This window comes from Corvus kubaryi, unplaced genomic scaffold, assembly GCF_017639235.1.
Source record: "Corvus kubaryi isolate FWS band 111438036 unplaced genomic scaffold, C.kubaryi_AGA036_p1.0 37354, whole genome shotgun sequence".
NCBI classification, from domain to species: Eukaryota; Metazoa; Chordata; class Aves; order Passeriformes; family Corvidae; genus Corvus; species Corvus kubaryi.
This window is the reverse complement of record NW_024581116.1, coordinates 11,901,902-11,917,260: the sequence shown is the minus strand read 5'-3', so window position 1 is coordinate 11,917,260 and position 15,359 is coordinate 11,901,902.

Sequence of the window (15,359 nt, the reverse complement as noted above, 5' to 3'; positions counted from 1 at the left end):
GAATCTGCGCTGGCTGTGAAAAGTCGTAAGACAACTATCTAATATTAATATTTTGTAGCCCTGCTATTCACCCTTTGGATAGTTAACCATATATTTACAAAATATATTTTCTGTTTCTCATGTGATGAGATTAAAAATGGTGGAGAAGAGAATCCAGTACACAAAACATTTGCTTAAATGTAAAAACCTGAATGTGTCAGTCTTCCTTTTGTAAAGCTCTGCTTTGTCTTACTCAGCAAGTGGTGTTCAACACCCTCAGCGGGAGACTGTCACTCTGCAGTTCTGCCCCATAGAATTTGCAGGACACAGGCAACTACAGTCGCTGTGCTCAATAACACATACAGAGCTCTGACTGGTGGGTTTGATATTCACAGAAAATCTAAACCTCATCACTCCCCAAGACACCACCTGAGCTGGAGTACTGACAGAGAAAACAATTAGGTCTGCTGAAGCTGAAACACACTTCAATCATTTTATTTCTCCTGCTGTAAATGTTATTAGTAAGTATTGATTACTTTCACTAGTAACCACACTGCAAATCAAAGATTTAAAACTTTCTGCTTGGGTAGATGTCTGTGCAGAGGCTGTAAATGGGTCTGGTACATTATAGCACTGTAATTAAGTAAAAATGTCATGAAAATGAAACATTCTGGAAAATTTAGAAGTATTTCCTTACATTGTGTGAACAGCATATTAGAAACAGGTTTCTATGGAGAATAGCATGCATATAAACAAATACTAAATATTAACCCGTATTAAAATTTTCTTTTTATAGCAATCAAAATCAGGGGAAGTTTTTCTGGAAGTTAAAGTGTCACTGCCTCAGATGAGCATCCTCTTCAAACCTAAGCTGTACCTACCTGTTAAACTGAACAGAAATATGTCAGGAACAAGGAAGTACATGTGCCTGAGAGGAACACAAACCAACCAGGGACAACCTAGGCTTATTGCCTTCTGTGGTCTCCAGACTGTATTTACATTATGCCACATAGTCACACTTTAACAGGTACAATGTTTTATGCAATGCACAGGGATGAGCCCACAATGAGGAAGGAGGGAACCCCCAAGGTGGTCCTGGCATGGTACCTGCCTACTGGAGAGACATGATCTGGTGCTCTTCCTTCTACTGAGCTGTGCTGATCCATCAGGGACTTGTGACATCCAGGAAAGTACAGGAAGAGTATGGGACTGTTTCTTGCAATGGTCAGTATATTGTAGGCAGCCTAAGCACATTTTCATTTTAGGCCACTTGTAAGGAAAATATGGATAAAATAGTTTTGGAATTGGCAACGTTTCTTTTTAGATCAAACAGCTTAAAAGAGATTATGCACAGCATTGATCTATTTTGTATTTATTATCCAGTGAGACCAACAACCAACACTTTGTGAAACTTCCCCACGGCTACATCCTTGTCTACATTGAAAGGGTCAGAGGAATTCAAGTTTTTTGAAGTTAATATAAGCAGTGATTTTTCCATCCAGAAGCTGAAAGAAGCCTGTTTCAGCATTTTGGCACTACTTTGGCAAACCCTGCCTGGAGACCACCTCAAATCTAGCCAGATTTTGGCAGATGGGGCTGCTAAATGGAGTGATGAAGCTGTAATTAATATAGAGGATTTAGCCTATTCTGTTACAGGCAGCTCTTGTTCCAACTTCTCTGAGAGGGCTGCCTGAAAGTAGGGGCTTTGGACTAAGTGCCATAAAAATAAGCCATGAAAATTAGGAGAGGTACTGTTGTCTACTGCAGGGCTGCAGAACTATACTGGTAAGGAGGCTTTATGCTGGCTTGTATTTATGCCAACAGATTAAGAAAAGCCAATATTTCAACTCAGTGAAGTTGGATTACAGAAACACATGTAAACTACCTGATTCAAAAGATCTTCTGTCACTCAATCTAGCTCCAAATATTGCAAAGATGTGTATGAAAAATGCAGCACTGGAGACTGCTTTGTGTGTATCAGGTGAATTTTCTGGGTTGCTACTGACAACCTTAAAATGCACCTTGGACATAGTTCCTACACAAAGACACCTGTAAACAGGATATATTCGATTTTTGCTGTTGGATAGACAGCTCCTGTTTTTATTGCACAGCCAGAGACACAATAATGTTGGGCTCTTTTGCTGCTTGATGAGGCACCTGAATACAGAAATTCATCCAGGTTTTAATGGAGTTCATGGCCAGAGATGGCCACAGTCACTGATGGTTGAAATGGCAGAGTGCAGAGGAGAACACAACCCAGGGCTAGTACTCGTTTATGTATTTCTAGGTCTTATAGCAAATAGAACAGTAAAAATGATTCCTTTCTTGATGGGAAAGATGTCTGATTACAGGCATGAATAAACATAGTTTATTATCCAGAATTATAGGGGTACAGGCGTCATATAAAAATTTTTTTCAATGTATGCTTTTTATTATTTTATGAATTACAATAATTTAATTGGGTTTCTTTGGGTTTCTGGTCCAAACAGCTCTTTAAACAAGCACCATTTGAAATTAATATATCCGGAGGGATTTTTTTCTTTCTTACTATTTTTATCCACCTGTTATTTTCTTCAATGCATTTTATTTTGACGGTGTCTGCATCTTGCATTTCCATCTAGCTTTCCACTGCTGTGAAGAGTGTTTTGGAAAAAAAGGTGGGTTTTTTATTTTTTTATTTTCTGACATAAGGAGTAGGAAAAAAATTACCTGATGGAGCTATTACCTTCAAGTACTTTGCCGATCTGATGATAATGAAATTTATTTCCTCCTGTAGTTAAAAATACACTTTTCAAAGTAATCATTTCAGTCCTCGAGCCACTTCTCATGACTCATTGCTCCAAGGCAGGAATCTACGGCATTGTTTGTGAAGTTCTCAATATTAAAAATATACATTCTATTAATCAGTGTTTCCCTGAGCATGAAAAACAGTTAAATCCAGATGCAGGTGTAAGTCTGAAACTGAAACAAACTACACACAAAGACCAACATACTAGATAACAGCTTTAGCTACTTAATTATAGAATTTCAAAGATGTTGGAAACCACCTGACATTTCTAATAAAGCAAAATAAGGGTAAATTTGTGTTTTAAGAAACATCTGAATGCATAACTTAGGCTGAGAGCAGCTTTGCAACTCCCACTTAGCCTACTCTAGATCTCTAGGTTAATACATCCATATAGTTTAGGTGTTTGGATATTTTCACTCTGTATGTGGATTTTATCTCTTGTGGAGTCTGCAATTTTGGTCAATCAAACAGTGGGTCTCAAAAGCTTTATAGTTATTAATGAAATAAATTTGTTCCCTCATAAAGAAACATGTTCAATGTGTTCTTCTGAAAGACTACTGACCATCCCATCCCACTACTGCAGGAATAAATGTAGCACTGTCCCAGGAGCAAAGAGCCCCAACACTGAGGGAAAGGCACTCCAGGTTGACAGAAATCTAGAAAGCTGGCTGCTATACTCACATAGCTGGAAAACTGTGGTAAGCTGGTGCATGTTGTGGTGGGCTGACCCTGGCTGGACACCTGGTGCCCACCGAAGCTGCTCTATCACTGTTCTCCTCAGCTGTGCAGGGGAGAGAAAATACAACTAAAGGCTCATGGGTTGAGATAAGGGCAGGGAGAGAGAACTCACCGGTGGCAGGGAGAGATCACTCACCAGTGATTGTCATGGGCACAGCAGACTCCATTTAGGGAAATTAATTTATTTATTACCAATAAAATCAGACTAAGATAATGATAAATACAGGCAAATCATTAAAAACATTTTTTCCCCACCCCTCCCTTTTTCCCAGGTTCAACTTCACTTCCAAATTGTCTAGCTCCTCCCTGCCAGGATCACAGAGGGGTGGGGAATGAGGGCTGTGGTCAGTTCATCACATATGCCACTCCTTCTTTCTCCGGCTCAGGACTCCTCACACTCTTCCACTGCTCCAGTGTATGAAGACAGTGCTCCATAAACTTCTCCAACACGAATCCTTCCCAAGGGCTACAGTTCTTCACAAACTGCTTCAGTGGGGGTCCCTTCCATGGGGTGCAGTCCCTCAGGAACAGGCTGCTCCAGTGTTGGTGCCCCATGAGGCCACAAATCCTGACAGCAAACCTTCTCCAGTGTGGGCTCTTCTCTCCATGGGGCCACAGGTCCTGCCCCAGCATGGGTTTCCAACTGAGTCAGCCTCCTACAGGCATCACCCTGCTCCAGCATAGGGTCATCCATAGGCTGCAGGAGAATATTTTCTCCCCGATGTGCCTCCATGGGCTGCAAGGGCACAGCTGCCTCACCATGGTCTGCATCATGGGCTGCAGGGAGTCTCTGCTCTGGCACATGGAGCACCTTCTGCCCCTCCTTCTGCATTGACCTGGGTGTCTGAAGGGCTGTTTGTCTCACACCTATCCTTACTCCTCTCTTCCTTGACTGCAATTATCTTGTGCAACAACTTTCTCTCCTTAACTCTGTCATCCCAGAGGTGCTACCACTGTGGTTGATGAGCTTGTCCTTGGCCAGCAGCAGATCTGCATTGGAGCCTGGCATTGGCTCCGTTGGACAGGAGGGGAGCTTCTGGCAGCTTCTCACAGAACCCATCCCTGTAGCCCCCCGCTACCAAAACCCAATACAGACATTTACAAAAATAAATACACAATCCAAATCTTCATGCAGTGGTGTCATCTCTGAGTGCTGAAACTTCCAGTAAAATCACTCACCAAAACTTAAGTATTACTTGACTCTATAACAAACTCCTAAAGCTGCCTCTCTGGTGGCAGCACACCATGCACTGTGTAGGAGGAGCAGCAACTTCCATTGTGACTGTGGTTTATTAACCTTCTGCTAAGGAAGTCCTGGAAGAAGTGACGTATCACAGGGAAGAGAGCAAGAATCTCAGTATAAAGCCCACTCCTCCTCCAGCACTGAAACTGCGATCTTTGGTGCATGAGCTCAGCTTGTTGCTGTTCCTTCACACTTGTAATCACTGAAACAGGCTGCTGTGACTGTGGAGGTGGTATGTTGGGTCTGTGTGAAGCAAATCAGCCAGCACATATGTGTGGGCAGCGCCTCATTGTAATTTAGAGAGGTTTGTCAGTGAGCTGTAAGGATGGGTAGATGGAAGAGTGGCAGAAGCAGTTTGAGGCTGTGTGGGAGAGGAGCTGGTGGCCCTGTACATGCTCTGCCTGTGGATGGGAGCACTGATGCTCCACTGGAAAGGAGTTCAAATGCTGAGAAATTCCAGTAAAATGTAAAAGCTAAAAATAACAGGCTGGTTCTTTGTCTGGAGTAAATCAGCAGGGATGTGTTGAATCTCTGGATTTACCTCAGCTGAGCATCTCAGCTTGTATACCTCACCCTCATCTCACACTGCTCTGCCAGAACTTCGGGGGATATCTGGATGATCTGAATTTAACCACATTCTAGTGCTGAGTTGAGAGGTGGAAGCAATTGTATAAAAAGAATTTTTAATGACAACTCTTATTCATTTAATGCTGTTCATATTTATAGTCAATTCAGAATGAATTAGTTGCTCTAAAATGAAAGTTTTATGTATGATAAAGATTTTATCTTTTTTAGACTACTGTAGAATAGTTTAAAAAATAGCAGCTCAATTGAAATCAAGAGAAGCACTTTAACATAAAACTATTACAGTGAGAAAGCTGTTGCTGTGATCTGGTCTCTGAAACCTGCAGACTCTAAAACAGTTACCTGAATTTGCAAAGCTGTTACATATAACTTACATACATTTTCAGAAAATATGCAAGCTGGCATGAAGGAAACTTTTGTCCCTTCTGCTGAAATCAGTGCTTAATTTAAGAAATACGAGTAACATTTTACCTGGAATCACAGCATGTCCCTGGTTGGAGGTTAATTTAAATAAATGAGTGGCCATCCACTCCTGCAATTAATTAATTTTCAAGGCTTTCTTGTATCAGGGTTCATTTTTGGAGAGCAAGAGAAGCGAACCTTGTTTTCAAAACCTTAAAAGAAAAATGTGTTTCAAATCCTAAAAAAGCTTGTTTGTAATCCACTGATTTGAGTGTATCAGAATTAATGCACGTTTATCTGTAAATCAGTAAGATTTCCTTTGACCAATTTCAAGCATCCAGAATCTAGGAAGCCCACTCCTGTATTTACAGTCTGCAAGCAACATCTCTGTCTCCAAAGGATCAGGGTGTCTGTGTGTAGCAAAGGCAAAAATGGTTTCCATGAAATGGCTCTTTGCAACCTCTCAGTCTTTCTATATGGATCTCATGTCATCATCCCTGGTGCATTTCCTTCAGAAATAGTAAATTTCCAATAATCAGTCCAAGTTTAAAAAGATATCACTATACACAGTAGCAAGGAAGAACAGCTCTCTATGCTTGAAGTCTTACTATAATGCTTAAAAAAGCATACTAGCCTGGCAGTTCTTAATCTGAACTTGTTCCAGCTCATCTCCTCTGTTTCTTATTGCCATTCATATCCTTGTTTAAAATAGCAGTCTCCATCAATTTTTATTTCCCTGTCATCTATTATTCCTCTCAGCCTTGAGCCATATTAAACCAAAGCTTTCATACTTTCCATCCATTGTCATCTGTCTCATACTCAGCTTTTACTTGTGTTTAAAGCACTCTTCTTAGCAAGAAAAAAGTCTGCAATGTGTGATCGAAGTGTGGTTAGGACCGTAGCCTTTATTCTGTTACTTAGAAACTAAAATATAAGCATTAGAGGTAAACAATTTGTAATGAAAAGTAAATAAGAAAAAATTGTTTGTGACTATTGTGGCTTATCTGCAAAACTTTGCAAATTTATTATATTCAGAACATGCCATAAAGTAATACAATGTGAGCACTTACAAATTACAGAATGCATGTGTATTAAACAAAATCAGAATATAATGTGATATTAGGTCATCAAATTGTCAGTGTACTTTATGCCCCTGAGCTGTTTATAAATAGGTAGCAGCATTGAAAGATTCATCATTTCAGGAGGTTTATAAATAGGTATGTAATGTTTTTCCCTACATGAATAGCACATTTTCAGTGTTCCATATTACAGCTTGAAAATCATGTCATACTCATTAGTGTACATTAAGCCACAGGACTTTGGCTCTTTTCTCAGTTAATTAGTGGAAAAAAAAAAAAAGAAAAGAAGAGTACATTAGAGCTGGTAAAAAAAAGGAAGATGCAAGGAAGGACACAGAAAGAAAACTCATTTTCAGTTGTGAATAATGTATTCATGGAGTTCCACCTAGTAAGTGCAAGCTCAAATATATTCATAGAGTGTATGCCATTAGCTTAACTGTGATAGAATCTTTTTTTTTTTTTTTTTTGGTGGCAAAAATCTGTTTGGAAATAGTGCAGCTAAATATGTTAGTTTTCCAAACTAATTTCTAGGCAGTACCTTTTAATAATTTGTGGCTTAGAGTGCATTCAGATTTTACACAAAGTCCTGTCCTGTGCTGTGGGGACTATGATCCCTAGGTTGCTTCAGAAGGCTTGCTTCCTCTTGCCTCCCAAGGGAAGGCAATGCAGCCTTGATCACGAAAGACCCCTGCACTTCTTACTCATGTGCATGTTTATGTCAGGTCTCTGGACATCTTCTTCTGACTGGGTGAACACGCTGAGGAGATTAAAGTGGATTTAGACCCTAATGTCATGCTGGACGATAGTGCTCATAAAAATGAGCAGACTGGTGTAAAGGGAGTCAACTCTTCTGGAAGGCCACAAAAAGCCACAGGCTCATAGCCTCTCATTAAAACAAATGTAAAATGTCATTTAGCAGCAAATACAAGACAAGAGATTAAATCAGGAGTCTGGGTCACATTTTGGAGACTACAGCTGCTCTTACAGAAGCAAGTGCAAAGAGACACTTAAGTGAGTCTCACCTGTTTTACACCTTGTTTGCTGGAGTTTTCTCTATGGGTATCACAGCTCCATGGCATAGCTTGCAAGCGCTGGCGCTGCTTTGAAATAAGGTACATCTCGTTGAAGAATTCAAATGTGACTTTGTTCTTGCTTAAACAGGAATCTGAAATGATGACAATGAGTCAGGCTGGGGTTTGACAAGGGCGTTTTCCCACCGAGGTTGATTTGCTCTAATGGCTATTGATTCAACAGACTGTAACTTGGAAGAAAGGAGGAGCTGTGAATGGAGCTGGGCTAGAGGAATTAAATTACCCTAATGTAACTTTTAATGGACCTACCAGCAGTGTCCACTCCTTCCAGAAGGCCCTGAAAACAGCTCAGTCCATAATTTCAGGCATTATCACAGGCAGTTGCATTGCTAATGCTGTGTATTGATAAAAGGATAAATGCTATTTTTGCTCTTGGTGTCAGGAGGACTGGGTATCACATTAATGGCATAGATCGCTGAAGTTCTGTCCTTGAAATAGTCATGGCTTTCAATTTCTTTCTCAGCATGTGTTTAAATATTCCCATGGGCCCCAAACTGCCTCAAGTTGCTTCCTGTTTAAATAAAAGATGATTCCTCTTTTTATTCTGTGGAATCCATTCAAAAGAAAAGGTCATGCCCAAAGAGAGAAAGCAATTTCCTTATTCTTCGTTTCAGAGCTCTAGGGATTTGTAATTTAAGTTTCCCAGAACAGTCTCCATTTTTTATAATTGATATTCTTTGTTAATTTTCTTTTTTTTGGGTGGCGGTGTCATGTTTGTCTAGTCCTAAAGCAAACCCAACATTTACAGTTGTTAAACCCGAGGCCCCTCAGAAATGCAGCATGACTGAGAGTATCATCAGGGCAGGTAAAAGGATAATAAAAAGAAGTTATTTCTTTTAATTTACTTTGTTTCCACTGATGCCTGACACCAGTCATTCTAAATGCACCTTTCTTTATCATTTAAGAAGGGGAGACCATGGAATATTTCACAGGGAGGTATTAATGTTTAATAATAAGCATTGCTTCAGTGGTGACTGCAAAGTTTTGCTTTTTCAGAAGATTTTACAAGAATTGTCTGAAAATTGATGTGACCTGGCCATTAGGCTGATGGGGAGAAATTATTCCAGCAGCCCCCAATGATATTTGAAAAGAGATTTATTTTCCTGATGATGCAATAAAGCATACATATTTTAAAAATTGGTTTTGTCTCTTCTATTTATGTTATGTCTTACATTGATTAAACTATATTAATGATAATAGAAATAGGATAAATTGTTCAAGTGTAAGCCCCTGTGGACATAGTAAACACCAGCATAAATTGATCTAAGTCCATTTATTTCTACAGAAGTTTAAGCTCTGGAGTCAAAATATAACATCTTAAAATTATTAGATTCAATTACTACAAATGTTTCTGTTTTTGAAGAATAGATAATAGACTGATTTCTCGTATTATGTGAATGGCTGCTAACATAATTATGATGTATAATTATTTATTTAAAATTTTATTCTAATATTGAGAAGTGTTCAGCTGCATTTAAAAACTCACAGTCAGGAAACCAGTATCTCTGGCTGGAATCTGATTTATTTTCATTTACTTGCATTTTCCATGCTTTTTAGTAAGGAGAAGGTACTTGCTAAATTACTCAATACTGCCAAGTTAACAAGTATGATAAATGTCTTTAGGCTTTTTTTACTTTCTTTACAGCCTCTTTTCCTCACTCCTCCCATCTCACACAAACTTTGTTTAGTTAGATTTCTGGAAATATCCTGCTTGAGGATCGTTTTTGGGGCTCCCTGTCACCTACTTGATTATCTCTATTTGGCTTTGGACACTGTCACCAGCCCTCCCTTCCCTCCCGTCTCCGTGACCTCCTTCCTCCACCCAAACATGCTCCAGGCTGTGAAATTACTTCCCCTGCACCTTCCCTTCCCAAAGGCCACCCCAAGAAGCATAAGACCAAAATTTGTATTCAGTCCCACATACTCAGGCCTTACTTGTCATGCCTTGCAGTGGCCCACAGCATTGTTTGGAGTCTGGATACTCCCTGAGGTAATGAAGGTTTTGTGGATGCCTGGTGTTATCAAGGCTTAGCTTTGTTAGGCACAGGCAGCGGTGAGTGCAGCTGCTCTCCTGTGCTCATGGGCGGGGCTGCAAAACAGACTGGTCAAACTGTTTCAAAACAACAGTCATTAAAACCTGGGGTTTTCACGCTGAAGTAAGTGAACCAGCTTAATGAATATTTACAAATAAAAAATTGGTTTAGAACTGTCTAGATAAGCTCATGCATAATTCAATAATCAGAGTTGAAAACCAAAGACCTGCAGTCTGCTTTCCTTAACGTAACATTAAAGGTATACATTTTTATAAGTAGGCCATCCCCTATTCCTATCCCATACAAGTCCAGACTGATTACCTCCTATGTGTGTATTTATTATTCATAAGCATCTACTGAGAACTATGGATTAACCATTTTAAGAGCATGTTTCATTTGTGAACTTTCTGCCTAGCTTTCCAAATTTTTTCTTTGTAATGGATAACACTGTGAGTGGATGACTGAATCATTTTGACAGTAGAGCTAATAATGGAGCACGAGATTATGATATAAAGTTTCCTTATAAATAATCATGGAGGTTAAAAAAAAATCATGGGTGCTAAAAACACTACAGTTTTTTGGCATACAAAGTATATTAGTGTATTGAGAGGAGTCTTTGTGGGCAGTGAATAATGCAAGCACACAACCATAGCAAACCAAACTGATAGTCTCTGTTCTCAGGGACACCATGGATCAGGCTTCCCTGACTGTGTGTCTGATGCTTGCTGAAGTCATGTATGAGAAATTGTTCTGTTAAGTTGAATGAAATTTCACAAGGGTGCCATCGTGGATATATGATATTCTTAATCTGACTGTGATTACTGTTGCTTGGCTTGAACGGATGAGGTCTGGGGGGGGGGGCGTGGGGGTGTGGGTGTGAGAGAGAAAGATAGGAAGGATGACAAGTGACAAAATACACTAAAGATAAAAAGGAGACTGTTGCTATTCCATCCAAGGTCCTGGATAAGATCTCTGCAGCAAATGAAAGAAGCTAAATGTTCAACTATTCTTTCTGAGTTTTCGTTTTATGCATGTACAATTATGTGCAATTACAAACACATTTGTATACCTAGAAAAGTATTTAAATTTATATGAAAAAAATCTGCATATGTACATTTAGAATCTGCTTTACAAACCTGAATGAAATACCATCATGTAGAGGAACCTTTTTCCAGCACTGACTCAACAAATGCTTCCAGAAGTGAAAATATGTGTCTGACACATAAAACTCTGTACTCTTTCAGCAACAGGTACCACCTACAAGCAACTCAGTAGTAATTTGCCAGCCTGAGAACAAACCAAACCAAAGGAGGTACTGGCCTTTCCCCGCTTCTACCTTCTCTAATGAACAAATTATTCAAAGATATAAACCAAGCTGTTGAAAAACTTCAGTCTAAAGAATGTGCAGCAGGTGGCAACATATGTGTCCAGTTAGTTCCAGCCAAAACAGTCTAATTTGCAGAAAAGGGTACAGAATTTCGCTGTGACTCAGCTGAGGGGGTGATTCAAAGATGCTCCAGCTCAAGTGCTAGACTTGCTGAAGAGAGTAGTTATTAATTAAATGGAATTTCTACACTATCCTGACCTTTTGGGTGTACAATAATTCACTTTATACTCTAAATTTTTTCTGTCTGTTTGGGGCTCATTTTCATTTGGGATTTGGTCTTCTGCTTCTCCATTTCCAAAAACATTAAAATAAAAATATTTGCATAGTTTAAAGCTTATGAAAGAATAAATTAACTAGGCCAAAAGAAAATTATTAAATATCTGACCTTTTGGCCATTGTAATATACAAAATTGAATATTTAACTACTTTTTAATACGTGCACTCCCCCTCTAGTGGTAATGTAGACACTGCTTGATCCAGTCACTTCACATCCAACTGCAAGGTTATTACGGCTTGTCTGAACCAGTAATTTTATGACATTATATCAAAAGCAATTGTTCTGACTAGCAACTAGTGGCACTTGTATGTTGAATAAAGAAAATAAGAATGAGGGAAGCAGCAGCTTCCAGAGGGCAACAGTCAAAGTAACAAACAACCTATTAGAATAGTGACTGAAAGCTATTACTACCTGCTGGGTATGTGGCTGGATTTAAGTGATTTCTCTTTAATTATGTCTACAGAATGACAAGAACTATCATAATTGTGAAATTTTTTTTTTTGGTTTACACCAAAGCTAGCACAGACCTAATAGTGCTCTAAAGCTCATGTGGATTGGCCTGGTTACTGAAACCACATGGTTCAAACAACGGATTAAATTTCATAAGATGGAACATAAATTAATATTAAGCATATAATTAATGCTGAAATAGAATATTTTCCTACATTAGGTCATCAACAACTAGTGGAATGATTTGGGAAATTGTAATTTCTTCTGATAAAAATGTTCTAGTGAGGAAAGGAGAGAGGAAAGATGGGTGGCTACTGATGAAAACAGTTTGAATTTAAGTCTCTTCTTTTTGGGATAGAATTCTTTTTGGGAAACCTTTCTGGGCAAATACAGCACTGAAGGTTAGTCTGCACCAAAAAGAAACTAATTGTACCTCCTTTCTGAAACAAAGCCAAGTGAAACGAAGCCGAACTAGACAGCAAGCCTGAGTTTAACAAATTAGAGGTATTTCTTGGGAGGGACTCAATTATCACAAGACCATATTTTTCACAAAATTCACTTTAGGGAAAATTTCCAACAGGAATGTGTATTGAAAGAGCTCTTCAATCTAAGCACTTGACATCTCAGGTAAGTTGGCTGTAGTAATAATGGATAGCTCTTATATAAGCACTTTAAATCACTGTCTGCTGAAGAGATGAAAGTGATCTGAATAATTTTTTTTCTTTTCATCTGGAGTGATAACAAACAAAGAGAATAAATTTACCAACAGATCTGGTATCTGGTTGCAAAATCCAGGAATTTTAAGGGACTAATCTACTTAAAGGTTTTTTTTTTTTTTTTTTTTTTTTTTAACATGATCAAGAAAACAAAAAAACAATGAGTAAAAAAATACAGGCATCTTGAAAACATTCTGTTTTGTTACTTCGAGTGTTATCCTTTTAATTATAATAAATGCTCTTAGGAGGACTAAGCTGCCAGTGAAAATGTCAGAGAGAAGAAAACCCTGCTTTGTTTGCTTTTGATTATGGCAAGAAAATATTGATTAAAAATGTGTCTTTTAGAACAACTGAAAACTAATTTTCCTTTGTGATTTTTCAGAAATCTGAAGTTCTGCCATTTATTTTCAACCTATACCTGCACATGAACTCAAATCCTCCTGTAAAGTAAGTAATGTGGTTACTTGTACCAGCATTTCTACTATATAAAGTGAGCTTTGTGTGGGGTTTGGGGTTCTTTGGCCAGGGGATAGGAAGAGACAATTAATATTTATTTATACAGCTTATATAATTTAGCATTTATATTTCTAATATTTGTATTTATAGTATAAATATATTTATATTTATAATAAATTATATTTATAATATTTGTACAGCTTTTTGTTTGTTTTTAAGAAAGGTAACCTTCTATATGCACAAGCTCCCCTTTGGACAAGTACACTTTCTTTTTAAATGTTTCTCAAGAAAGATGAGGTGCAGATATTTAAGATACTTAATTTCACTCCAGTGAGTACACATTAGCTCAATAGATTGTATTTTCAAGATTGGATATTTAAGCAATTATTAAAAAAAAAAACAGTTTAATGGTTTTTGAAGCATCATTAACAACTCAATAAATTAAAATTGAGTGCTAAAAGGACAAAAAAAATTATTACCTAAATAAGTTTAAATTATTCATTAAGAATATGAGATAGTCAAGGAACTGGAAAAAGCTTTGAAGAATATATCCTACTGTTTACGAGATTTTTTTACCTTTCCCCCTTTTTACACTCACCCAAACCCTTTTTTGTCTTTTAAGACTATTAAAGTGTGGCCTGAACTCAGTTTTGGAGCCTGGTCTTCATGATGGCAACAAGCTGCTCTGTGTACTTATTAGAAATACAAAGTAAGCAAGTATATATCAGATGCTGAATTTCCTGCTTTCATTCTGCTTAGTAAGAAAGCAGCAACTGCTACACTTTTCAAGACTCTCTTCCCAGAGGTAGTTAAGCTGGAATTACCATCTTTTTTGTATATTGAAAATAGTACAAACAGACAAGTATGGACAATAAAATAAGGTCTAAGAAGAGACATGTGTGTTCTCCTTGACCATCCTTTCATCCTATCCTAATCATGTTTTTCACTTTCCCTCCTTACTTCTTTGTGCTGAACGCTGGTATGGGAGAATTTATCCCAAAGCTAATATGTCATTTTAAAGATAATGATTTTGAGTATCAAATGTTTGCCCTGCACTTTTGGAATAGCAGACATATTAGATCACTTCTTTTTGTGGTGCCCTTGTTTATTTGAAAGCAACTTGTACTTTATCTTCTCAGCTACAATCACGTATAATATTTTGGGTAGCAAAATCTAGTTTTGATAATTAAATTATACATTTAGAGATGCATTCTTATTGAATTTCCAGGTTAAATTTTTTGTTGTGACTGCCTATTTTATTTACGACTGCAGTAGACAACTGAATGTCTCTGTCCTGACAAAATATCATGCATAAATAGAGAAATTAGGAAAAAATATCCATTTCACAAAATAGCAATCTTACCATAGCATGCTATGTTTTGGAAAGACTGTGATAGAAAAGCAGAATCTTAGTTGGCAAGGTATTGTTCACTCTTGCCCAAGAAATTCTTCCTGAGCAAATCCTGTCATCAGTCTTTTTACATAATGGGACACAAAAAATAAAGCAACATATTGTAACCCAATGGTCAATGTTTGCAGATTCCCTGACAAGTTACATTGTCAGACATGTGGAAATCTGTGCTGGAGGATGCTGAAAAAGAACCATAAACTGAAATGTGGTAAAGAAGTATGGAGACATAACATTAAGAAATACATCAGAATAAATTCTGTGTGACTCAACAGCTGTACAGGTAGAGAAAGCCCAGCAGGACACCAGCTGATTTAAGAAAACTTAAAGGCAGAATTAATCATTGATGTGGCTATTTCTGGAAATGAAAGGGATTTTGAAAGGGGCAAAAATGTGAGAACCATACAGATTGAGTGACTGTACCATAAAATAAGATTTCTCTTGGTAGTTTAGAAGTAAAAATAAAATGTGGCCAGCTCTAGGATCTAACAAGAATGTGTTGGACACAGAAATTGTGTGGATTTACATATGATGCTTGCCAAGTCTACCATTCTTGGAAATCCCTCCTGCATTCCTTTTTCTCTAAAGGGAATTCATGGTTTATTTGTTTGCTTCTAAAAATGAATATGAGCAATATTTGTATCCTTATGGGAGGATGCACAATGTAGCCCAATGTACCAATGCAAGCAACTTCTGGTCCTTTCCTCACAAAGTCAAAGAATAGAGA